We start from the raw sequence: 13,321 nt of genomic DNA on the forward strand, positions 1-13,321 counted from the left end.
GCAATGAGGTGTTGCGCTCCAAATCTTCTTGTAAGCCTCTCTCATCCTCAATCTTCTCTGCCCTTACCTTTATGGAATCAACTTCTTCAATTAGTTTTGCCATTTCATGGAATGAAGTTGTAAAGATGTCACCATTATCACTTGCATATTCTTCAAGAACTCGATCTTCAATAATATCTTCAGTTTGACGTGCTGTATCGATGATCTTCCTTTCCAAACCTTCGATTGATTCGATATTTTCTCGTTGAAAATTGTCAAGAAAATCTTGCAAATAAACAACTTTTTCGAGGAGGGAATCGATTTGCTTTTTCTCACCGGGAAGAACATATGAACAATCATATTTCAGGGTGCGCTGTAGAACGTGAGTAAGAGAAAGAAGATGAGCATAAGCCATTTCTGTTCTCTTCTGTCACAGCTGAAAGATAGAAAATTGAAGCAATCAGGATCTCCTATGCAATTATATACTGTTTAAGAATGTTGATAGCAAATTCCATTTTCTTAATTGAACAAGACTTTGTGAAGAAAAATTTATGTTAAATTGCTAAAAAAAAAAAAAAAATGTTGATTGAATGGATGCAGACTTCCCACCAAACCAATACTGTTAAGCCTCTGTTTGGGACCACTTATTCTTCGATTTTTAGCTATTTTCCACCATTATACAGTGCAACATTAAGTGTACATGGGGCTCATACCAACCACACATATTAACTGCATCAATCGATTGATTACCAAACAATTAAATTAGACAACAAAATGACCCTATAGCATTTCATTCATTCTTCTTGATAAGGGCATTTTAGATAATTCAAACATCAAACAAGGTGTCTGCTTCTAATTTGTCCGACGAGTTGTTAAAACATTGAAAATTGGAGTTCAAAGTCTGCACCACTGGGATCCAGTTCTCTTTTTCCCCAAAAAATTTTTTTTTTTTTTTTTTTCATTTAAGCGGTACCAAATAGGGGCTAAAGAAAGTTGATGCAATTTGTGAATTTCAAACTGAATAAAAATCTGGCAATCTGGGTGCTAGAAGAAAAATACAATACAAATTGAATTTTTTTGCCAAGGTGGGGTCCACGGAACCCCGATAGGCCTTTCACAATATCAGTGGCAGGGTTTTTTTGCAATTTTTTATCATCGTGAGGTCTACTTATTTGTGAGAGGCCTGTGGGGTTCTGTGAACCCCCACCTTGGCAAACAAACAAAGAGAGAAATTCGATAGGACAGTTTCACCATTGACGTGGTGCGACCGTCCAATGACGGGGCACCACCTAGTCGGGGTGGCCCAGAAACACCCCGAGGTGCTGGGCCACCTCTTTTTCATAAGACGGTCACACTGTCACATGGTGCGACTGTCCCATTAAAGTTTTTTCCACAAGCAAAACCCATACAAATTTACATGCATTGCACTACACATACAGGAATATTCTCATAGAGTCAAACTAGGGGAAAGGTGAGAAATTCCCTTGTACACGAGGCATTTTCCAATATACATTTATTATACTGATGCAGACTCCTCACCAAATAAGTTGAAATTATCAACACATGGAGGACATATTATACTGATTAATGGATGCTGTTGATTTCGTAATTCTATGAGGCCGTGTAATCAAGAGATTTCAACCTCTTTTTATTATTTTTTATTTTTTCACGTGCACGTAATAAATAAACTTGGACACAACGAAATTCTGAAATAAGGAAAGACATTAATTTAATCTAACATTATTTTCATATATTAAACAAATCTAAAAATATCTATCCTGCAAGAGCTGTAATTGTTATAACAAGAAATCTCATCATGTTGTATAAAAAACTATAAAATTGCAGCTTAAAGATTTTGGTTAAACCATTTATCATTCAATCAGTACTGACTACTAACAAAATTTAAAATCTTTAAAACAATATCCCCACCTATTGTCCAAACTACAGAAAACCTCTAACCTTTTGGAAATAACACAAACATCCATGTTTGAAATGTTTAGTGTGTGATACCCCCTACCGTCCATTTTCTCCAAAAAAAAAAAAAAAGAAAAAAAATATTACAAAATAACGAAATACCATCCCAATTAAATAAAATGAAGAAAGAAGAAAAAAATAATTACAACCATGTCCCAAAAAAAAATTTACAAATGAGTACCAAATAAATAAATAAAAAAAAAAAATTCGCTTCCACTTTCTCCTTTCTCTCCCGCTACCGCTATTCACCATCATCGCCATAATTTTCATTTTTCACTCTGCACTCTTTTGTTCTCCTTTTCTCTCTAAAATTATTAAAGCAATTGTTTGTCACCTAACCCCTAACCCTCTTCACCCCCATTCCCATTACAACAATTATTTATCTCTTTCCCTTAAACATCCTTCACCTACCAAATCCCTAATCCCTCTAAAATGAGGCATATTTGGAAAGGGCCACTGTTTCGACATTTACGACTCCTTCTTCTATGAGAGCGCCACTTGTTGTAACCTTGGAGATAAAGAAAGGGAAACCTCAGAAAATTATTTGAATTGTATTGGTTTTTCGTGAGTGTTACAAGAACCTCTTTACATTTATATAGACATACTGAAAAAGCTATCTAGAATAGTCTTGAAGTAAATAAGGAGTATGCAGATGATGTGCGTAATTATTCACGAACGAAGAGATTGGTTTGTGCAGAGAATTGTGGATCTATTCTAATGAAATTGAACTTTCCTTGCATGCCAAAAACTTCTTGTCGATTTTATTCCGCAAGTGAACGGATCGTAACAAGTAGTAAAGTGGACCTTTTGAGTCCGGATTATCGTTCCCACGATGACTATACTTTTAATGCTCAATTTATTATTTCTAACTTCTATTTGACGAAAATAAACAAAAAAAAATGATTAAACGTGATTTTTATTCTAAATACTTAAAAATGCGATTGGATGCAATGAAAAGTGATTGAGAATTCAAACAATAAATTGACGTTAGGGCGAAACAATTTCACCTATTGGTCACCTTTACATCATAAATCAAGATTCATAAAACCTAAAGTAGTGTTCGATCGAATTCTTCTATTGTATTCAACTTATCCCTCTTGAGTTCTCGTTGAGCCTATTTAATTAGTTCAATTTCATATCTCTATGCAAATTAAATTTAATTAAATGAAACATTGGTTCTAAGAATTCACACACGACCGCAGCAATCAATATACGTATCTCTATACGTTATATCAATTTACCGGATTTTAACATGTGGTCTAAACAAATAATCCGCATATCACGCAATCATTGTTCACAAATCATCTAATTAGTGATCAAGTAATTAAATGCATTAAGAACAACATTAAAATCAACACATAAAATATAAAAGCACTAGAATCTCAATTGCATGAAATAAAGGATTCCAAAAGATTACATTGTTCACCCTAAAATCAAATTTAACTACTTATAATAATGGAAGAAAAACGAGAAATTATGGAAGACATCACCGGGAATTGGCGGAACATTAATAATTTTCAAAGTAAATCTGTCGTTTGCCATTTTTCTATCCAGCCGTCCACTGCCTTGCTGCTACCAATTCAATCTCTTAACAGCTGCAATAATTGACTTTGGAGAGAACCCAAGCTACTGCCAACAAAATCGAGTTTGCAATGTACCTCCACGTCAACCCATGACCTCTAGGAACTCCTTAGAAGATACCCTACATGCATTCCTCGAGGCACAAGGTAAAACAAACCAAAAATTTGAGACTATGATTAGCCTAAAAGAGATAAAGAATCATATGTCTAAGTTAACCAATGCCTTAGTTGTAGGAAAATGTGGGAAGTTTCCAGCTCAACCTCAACCAAACCCTAGGAGACAACATATGGCACAAACCTCGAGCTCAAGAGAAAACAACCTTAAGGAAGTTAATGCCATAACCACTTGATCCGGTAAGGTTATTCAACCAACCCCCAAACCTAGGGAAGAAGAAAAGGACCCTAGCAATTTAGAAGAGAGTACCCCTAGTGAGAAAGTAGTGAAAAATCCATCTAGAGTGCCTTTCCCTCAAGCTTTCAAGTCTACCTCAAAATCTGTTGGGCAACATAATGAAATTCTAGAGCATCTTAAACAAGTAAGATACAATCTGCCGCTCTTGCACGTGATTTCCTAGGTCCCCACATATGCTAAAGTCCTTAACGACTTGTGTACTGTAAAAAGAAAGCACCATGTCAAGAAACTGCTTTCTTGACTGAACATCTGAGTGCCGTAATTGAACAAAAAGTCCCGCTAAATTATAAGGACCGTGATTGTTCTAGTGTTTCTTGTGTCACAGGGAACCATGAGATTTCACAAGCTCTTCTCGACTTAGGGGCTAGTGTCAACATCATGCTTATACACTACAACAAAATTGTGATTTTACGACAAGTTTTTTTGCGACTTGCGAAAAGTTGTTGCAGTAAGTGATTTAGCGCGACACATTTTTAAAGTTTGTCGCTAAGATTGTGGTGAAAAAAATAATTATTAAAAAATATAAGACGACATTAAAGTTGTCGTGAAATGTGAGAAGTCGCAACAAACAATAAAGACCATCGCCAAAAACATGACAGAAGTAGCGCCAAAATATTTTTTTTGGTGGGAAACTTATAGCGACAAGCTTTTATTTTTTGCAACAAAGCATTGGTGATGCAATAGATTTTACTTTTTGCGACAAGGAATATTCGTTGTTAAAAATTTTATAGATGAAGAAAAAAATTGTTAAAAGAAAATTACTATTTGCATCGAACAAAAATGTTGCCACAGCTCTTCAGCAACATTTACCCACTACAAGAAATTTATACATTCCCTTCAAAATTTTGGGAGACAAATTGAGATTTGTGGGTGGATTTTACTTTTTTCTACAAAAAAATAAAAAAAAAAAAAAGAAAAAAGTTTTGTGCAGCTAAGATCTACTTCAAAATTTTTAATTGTGAGAGACTTGTGCCAACAAAAAAATTTGATGGGCAAGATATATCTTTTGGCAGCAAAAATATTTGATTGATTTGTAGGCTTATAATTAGCGTGATTTTTTTTTTCCATTTTATTCTTTATTCCACATTTTTTTACTTTCCTTTCCCTTTTTTCCCCTAATCTTCCCCACGTTTTCTTTCTTCATCACATTCCTCTCTTCTTCCCCCTTCACTTTTTTTTCCCCTACCCTACTCTGCTCCATCCTGCCACCAAATTACCATCCCACCACTTCAATCAGCCATTAGCCGTCGAGCCCACTAGCCTAACGACCCAAGTCAGCGCCAGAGATAGCTTAGAGGTATCGTTTTTATTATTTTTATTTGTTGGATTGTTATCGATTTGTAGGGGAATATTGTGAAATGCAAATTGGTACGTTCAGTTGCTATTAATTCATTTATTGGGTTGTTGTCAATTTATTTATTAGGTTGTAAGTGAATATCTTAGATCTACTGTACAATTAAGGTTTAAATTCGATTGAATGTTATGGATTCAAAATTATCATTATGTTTTGTTGCGTGTTTCTGTTCTGTTGTTGATCTTGCAGTAGATCATTGTTGTCGAGTTGGTTGGAACACTTCACCTGTAGCCAGTTTTTAGGTTATGCCATAATTCCCAAAATGAAAAATAGGCTGCTATTAATTGATGGTTGTAGATGATGTTTTTGATTTTGTGTTAAACTTTATTTTACGAGGTAGACTTTATTTTATGAGATAAACAATGATGTTGTATGCAACATTAACTAAGAATATCAAGGTTCTCATGTATTTAGCCAAGTGCTTGAGACTCTGAATTAATTAGATATTAAAAAATTGAATACTGCTTTCAAACAAAATAACATTATGGCATTCTACATTATGCTAATAACGAAACTGAAACTGGAAGCTGCTCATGAGAAAGCGGCTCAAAGATCAGAGGTATTCCTTTTCATGTTGCTAAATTTTATTTTCATTCGTTTTATATAGCTTTTAGAACTTGTCACAATGAGTATGGTACATTAAAAATATGCATGAAGAAGCAATTATAAAAGTAATCGGTCAAGATTCCAGTATGAAGAAATGAGGAGAAAGTGAAGAAGAAGCAGGAAGAGTTAGCAAAGGCATTGGCCTTTTACAATATTTAATGAGATGTGGGGTTGAGATTTGCTTTTTATATGTAAAATCAACATTTTCCTTTAGGCTAAGATAAACATTGGACTTTTCTCTGCATTGGCTTGCAGGTTGAAGTGTCAGAATCCAACTAATAGGCTATTGGATCAAGTTTCTCAGCAACATCCACATTTTAAATGGTATGCTGCTTTCAAACATTAAAGAAGGATATCTTTGATTTGAAGCTCTATTTTTTACTTAGACATGCACGATTTAGGTGCATTGCATGATATTTATATGATAATAGTTCTTGTTTGCACTACTATGAACTATTAGTTTGCAATACTCTATATTAACTTCTTGATCAGTTTTTTTTCCCTCGAGTTCTATAGAATGGAGATAGCCGAAATTGTTAGACCCCTTTGACAAATCCATTATTTGTAAACTGAATGAAGTGAATGAGCGATCACATTGTCGTTCTCTAAGACATCTGGGATAATGTTTGTTGATTTCTTTATCTTGTACTCAATGAAATGACATGATGAGCACAAATGTCAATTTTTTTCCTTCATTAGATAGTATTAAAGAAATAAAAGGATGAAGGAAAGGCTTCATGACCTTCCGATTGTGGTGTTAATGAACATTATGCCCATGATCTTCACTGACTGTCTAGGTTTGCCCAGCCACGAGCTCACCTAGCATTTGATAAAAATAGATGTAAAATACCACCGACTCTGGTTGCCAATCCAGCTAGTTCATAGCTGTGCATTTTGTTTGAGTTTATGATTTTTACTACTTGCACGAACATATTTCATATGCATGTATGTGCAATGTGATGAATTATATTACTTTTGAGTTGACTATGTTGATTTGTGTTGAGCTTTATGATGTTGGAAATTTGTCTTGTTTGTGATTGTAGATGGCACTATGTTGTGTACATTTGATATATGCAATAGAACTGGAGGTCCTTTTGGGACCATGAGATTCCCTGCTGAGCTGGCTTATGGAGCCAACAATGGCCTTGACATTGCTCTTTGGTTCTTGCAGCCCATCAAGGAACAATTCCCTATCCTTTATCTTGTATCGATTCAGAATGTTTATATTATGAAATTTATTTGATTTGTTTTATTAAGTATCATTTTTAGAGAAATTGAATTATTTTCATCCTCATCTTGCACATAGTTGGCTGGTGGTGGTGGTGTTGAAGTTACTAGAGGACTTAAAATTCCAATTCATCCTGGAAGGCCAGTTAGTGAATTTTTTATTTTTTATTTATTATTATTATTTTTTTCAATTGAAGCGATGCATTTAACAATTCTATGTTTACAATCTACATGTACGAATTGTGATATGCACATTTTTTTTTGAGTTATGATGTATATTCATTATTAAGAAGCTGTGTTTTAGAATATGCAATATAACTTGTGTGCTTGTAAAGAGTAAGACACAATTTATGCCTTAATAAATTTAAATGTCTATTAATTAGAGGACCTAAGATTCCAATTCATCCTGGAAGGCCGGTTAATGATTATTTCATTTTATTTTATTTTATTTTTTCAACTCAAGCGATGTATGTAACAATTCTATGTTTATAATCTGCATGTACGAATTGTGATATGCACATTTTTTTTTATTTTTAGTTATGATGATGTCTATTCTTTATTAAGAAGCTGTGTTTTAGAATATGCAATATAGCTTGTGTGCTTGTAAAGAGTAAGATACAATTTATCCCTTAATAAATTTAAATGTCTATTAATTTTTCGCATTTGAACTTTGTCTTAAAATTGTGGTCACAGACATGTAGGAATTGAATCTAGATTTTTTGTATCATTTATCTTGTTAATATGAGATATTTGACATATTTTTCCTCTAGCAAATATTTCACTGCTTTTTATATGTTTATCTTTAACTAAAGTTGTGAAACTTTTCATTACAGGATTCCTCATTTAACCAAATAATAGAGTGTGGTTGAGCTGAAAGTATATCTTGGAGTCAAGAAGGTTATTTGATTGTTCCGTGCAGTTTTATTTTCTTCTTTTCAGGTTTGGTGAATCATACTAAGTAGTTCGATCATGAAATTAACATATATTTTATTGGTATTTGTTTTGGTTTTGGAGGTAACGAAGTTTGTAAATAATACTTTAATCTATATCTATTTGGTTGACAATGATGAGTTTTTTCTTTTTACGAAATCATTTAAATTTTAATAATTGTACATTGAAGCATTCCTTTCGTAAAGTCATGAGCTGTTTTTGATAAAGTAGTTTACATTAACTCTATGTTGCAAAATAAATTTAATTATAAGAAAAGCTCATCACATGAATAAATACTATTTTCACAAAATAATTTACGCAATAATTTTATAAGTCGTAAAATAAAATACGTGACATAAAAATAATTATAAAATAAATTAGGTAACAATTATGCATCTTTGCACAAATGATGATGCGACAAACTCTTTGTGTTCCGAAATAAATTTAATTACAAACATGACTTATTAACATTAAATTGTGCTACAAATGTTGAATATATTTAAATATATTATCCAATATATCAAAGGCATTATAAATTATATTTTGCAACAAATATGACTTGTTATTAAAGATATATTACTATGAGCGTGTGTTGTTATAAAATAGATTATTTAACAAAACTTATACTTTTAAAATAATATTCACAACAAATATTTTTCTTGTAAAAACTTTATTGCAATAATCGTTGCGACAAATTGATTTGTCGCTCTTTTAATTTTTTGTGACAAATATGCATTGCGACAACACTATGGCGACAAAAATTTTGTTGCTATTTCGTACTTTTTGCGTCAAACAAATAGTGTTGCAAGTTTATTAATGCGTCAAATGAGAGAAAGTTGTCGCAAAGTACATTCTGTGACTTACATAGCGCGACAATGCTTGCAACAAACATTCAGTGGTCGCTAAATTGTTTTTGCAACAAAATATCAATTTTTGTGACAACATTTTCTTGTCGCAAAATCAGTTATTTTTTGTAGTGATACTATATACTCGGCATTAGGTTTAGGTGAGATCAAACCTACTTTTATTGTCTTGCGATTAGCTGAACGATCCACTATTAGACCTATGGATAGTTGAGGATGTGCTAGTACAGATTGACAAATTTTGCTACCATGTGGATTTTTTTTTTTTTTTGGATGTGAAAGTAGATGTGAATGTTAACTCCAAGATTCCTATTATTCTTGGTAGACATTTTCTTGCTACAGCTAACGCTCTTATCAATTGCAGGAATGGTTTGATATAGCTGTCTTTTGGGAACATGACCTTAGACGTCAACATCTTTCACGTTATGAAATAGCTTGAGAAAGATGATGAGTGTCATCAAACATACATGATCGATGCACTCGTTGTGGAGGAAACATATGCGCTTATTGACCCTGACCCTTTAAATTCTTTCCTTTTAAATTTTGAAATTCCTACACGGTATGATAATAGTGAATATGCTGATATCTGTTCTGCTTTTCATTATTTTCAGGATTGTGAAACATCGTAGGTGACTATCTCCACTGAGCTTGGTGTAATGCAAAGAAGGTTGACAACGCCATGGCTGGATGCAGGCTAAAGAAAGCATTATTGGGTCGAGCCAACGATAATAAACAAAGGCGCTACTTGGGAGGCAACCCAAGGGGAGCTATTTTTCCCTCTCTTTCTTTTCTTATGTTTGCATTTTTTTAGGTCCATTTTCATCATATGCATTATTCATTGTATTTTAGTTTATTTTCATTTTTTGCATCACCCTTTTCAATGAATACTTTCAAACTTCTTATACTTCAGCTTATGTTAATTCACTTCGGTATTCAGGTGACATCATTCCTTTTTTTCTTTTGGCGGACATGTTTTTGCATTGAGGACAATGCAAAAACGTGGAGGGAGAGTTTAACTTAAGTTTTGTAGTGAATTGCATGTTTACATGGGATTTTGGCCTAATTTTTTTTTAAGTCTCTAATGCGCTACATGTTCTTGAATGACAATATATGTCACTAGGAATTAATATTGTTTTTGAAAGTTTGGATATGGAGACATTTGTTGAATCATTTTGCGCACACAAGTCTTGTAGTAAGATAGTATTTTAACACATGTAGCTAAAGGAGTTTTTTGCTGAAATTTTCATGTGAGAGTTGGTGAGGATCAAGAGCCACCATGCACTAAAATAGCAATAAGTATTCATTGATTTTGTGAATTGGAAACTCTTTTGAGAACATATAGCTTGTATTAAGATGGTAAGTTACTTGGAAAATGATAAAGGTCAATTTAGGATTAACATATAAGCCTTTCAAGCCTTTTTTTTCAATAATTACAATCCCTAGTAACCATGTTGAGCCATACACACATGTATAGCCTTTTCTTCATATACTCATGTTATATATACTTCTCCACATTGGAGTATAGTCTACATTGGAGTATAGTCTATTCATGTATTTACCCAATTTTTTACTTCCAAGTGTGTAGTAAGTATTGAATGCTTATCTGTGAAGAATATAAGCAAGAAAATGACAAGAGTTAGTATGTGTTCAAGTGAAACTATGTGCTCAAGCAAAACACCCCTAAAAAAAGAGAAGAAAAAAAGAAAAAAAATTGATTAATTTTGGGGGTTGAAAATAATGAAGAATGTGTTGATATGATCCATTGAAAAGCTTGATGCGACACTTGGCTATGTTCTTGGAAATTTTTGAATCATTATATCCCTATTTTCATATAGCTTAACTCAAACTGCATTACAGCCCTTTACATTGACTGCTTTGATCTGAAGTATGGTTGCGACAAGAAGTGGATGAATTCACATTTGGAAGTATGCCTATCACAAAATCAATGTTTGTTTGTTGCTTATTCATAAATATTTAATCCTCCAAGATATGAGTGTATACGCTTTCTCAGCTCCATAGAGAAAAATCTGCACTAAACACTTTGATACCCCTGAGTTATGGTGATGAACCTTTAGCTTGAGACATACTTGATGTTGCATGTGTTAAGGTTGGCGGTAAGATGGTTATGTCTTGACATACACTCACACATTTTACATGTGTTTTTGATATCTTGATGATCATAACATTGTTAATTTCTTGTGGTGTTGAGTTTGAAAGGGACATAGCATGTGGTTAAATTGGAACTTAATAATTTCATTTGTACCATGAACCATTCATTCATTTGCTTGTTTTGCATTAAATTGATAGGGACTAACAATAAGCAAGTTGGGGAGTGTGATAAAAGTGTAAAACATATTTTTCCCTCTTAATTGTTGCGCATGTACGATTTATCCGTGCCAAAATATGCTCATTATCTTCATGTTTTGATCTAGGTCACAATTCGATGAAAAAGGCGAAATTTGGAATAAATGAGTGAAAAAAGACCAAAGTGAAAGAGAACGAAAGTTCAAGGACCAAGTTGCAAATAATTTATATATGAGATGGGAAATGGAATGATGATTCGTGAATGCTAGGGTCAATTGGGTGCAATTAAAAGTGAAAGAAAGTGAAATATGACCATAACATCTTCACAAATCAATTCTCAATCGTAAAAGTTATGCACCGATTATCAGCCTCATGTTGATACCCTTTTTGACATGGCAAACGATTAAATTGGAAGATAATATCTGAAGTAAAGTTGTAACCCTTTGAATTAGCTTTCAAATGCATCTTGAATCACCTCAATCGGACATCGAGATCAAAATATTGAAAATTGTCCGACGGAGAAAATGTGACAACCATGCAGTTGCACAAGCACCTCCAGAGAATTCCAGAGGCCAAAATGTTTCTACCTTGTGACCGTAACAATTATAACCATGCAACTGCATGGGTATTTTCCGATGGCGAAATCCCAAATTTCTATTTTCTCTCAAGGGTTCATTTGATTGCAAAGATGTAATTGAACTGTGCAAAAAATGAATTACAGGGAATTAAATTGCCTAGAGTTGTTTTCCTGAGAATTATAAATTATTATGTTTGATTGTTACAATTTTTCACGTGAAAAATGTTGAAACAAAAATGTTTTTGATGTTCGTTTGGCCTTGTTTTACATGAAAATTCCCAATTAAAGGGATGAAATTTACTGGTATTGGAAATGAAATTTGTTTCCATTGCCAAAAAAAAAAATCAAGAAAATTATCTATCTTTGGGTGTTCATTTAGCTTTGTTTTACATGAAAATTGTCAATTAAAGGGAAATATTTTTTTACAATAATTCTTAGAATTGGTTTCCATTGCAAAAAAATAAAATAATTTCACTACAATAGGCTGGAATTCTTCTCACCATATATGGTGAAAATTCGAATTCCATGAAAACAAGGAAAATTCCAATTTCCAAGAAATCCAAAAAATGCAATTCCATGGAAAATATAAGGTATCAAACATCCAAAGTTGGAAAATTCAATTCCGATTCCATCTCCATGCTATCAAACACTACCTAATTGGTGAAGCCAAGAAGGAACTCGGTTAGACTTGTGTTTTTCAACGTTCTTTCTTGCATGTAATTTGTCTTTTTATTGTTAAAAATTCTGCAATTAGATTTCTTATGTTTGTTGGGCATGCTTGGGATTGGGTTAATTTATATTAGATTTTCATGAATTCAATCAAGTTTTTTTTATCGAATGATCGAAGCATTTATTGATTTTCAATTTCGAACCGTTTATTGGTGTGATCTTTTACTATCATATGCTTAAGGTATATGTTTGATTTTGGATCTAATTTCAATAAACAATTGTGGAATCATGTTGTGCAAGAAATCTAGATTTGGAACTCTTAAGGAATTAAAGAAGGGTTTGAATGTGTAAATCTTCCAATTGAGTGATAGGATAATAATAAAAAAAAAAACCTATAATTGATTATTTTCATGCAAAATTGACGTTGATTGATCCAACGTAATCGAGGGAATTCTGGTGCTTCACTGTGTCACACATTGATTTAAACTTCATTAACTTATACATTGTTATTTGAATTCTATTTCAATTGATACGTTACATTCACATAAAATAACAACAAAAACCCTAGCTTTTGGACCCTTTAACTAATTCCATCTCCATGTGGATACGACATCCCAAAGTTGTACTACAACTACTACGTTATACTTTGGGCGTAATTAGTTGCAATGTTACCGTAGAGTGAAGAGTTTTGGTAGCGTTCATTGAACGTTGCTAATGAGGTAATGAACGTTGCAAATAAGGGTTTCGGCAAAAATCGCTAAACGTTGCGAATGATGTTTTTGGTACGTTCATTGCCCATTGCCTTTTTTTTTTGGTTGCATTTTTTTTATTTGTATAGCAATTTAC

This window comes from Olea europaea, chromosome 23 (assembly GCF_002742605.1).
Source record: "Olea europaea var. sylvestris chromosome 23, O_europaea_v1, whole genome shotgun sequence".
In the NCBI taxonomy this organism is placed as follows: Eukaryota; Viridiplantae; Streptophyta; class Magnoliopsida; order Lamiales; family Oleaceae; genus Olea; species Olea europaea.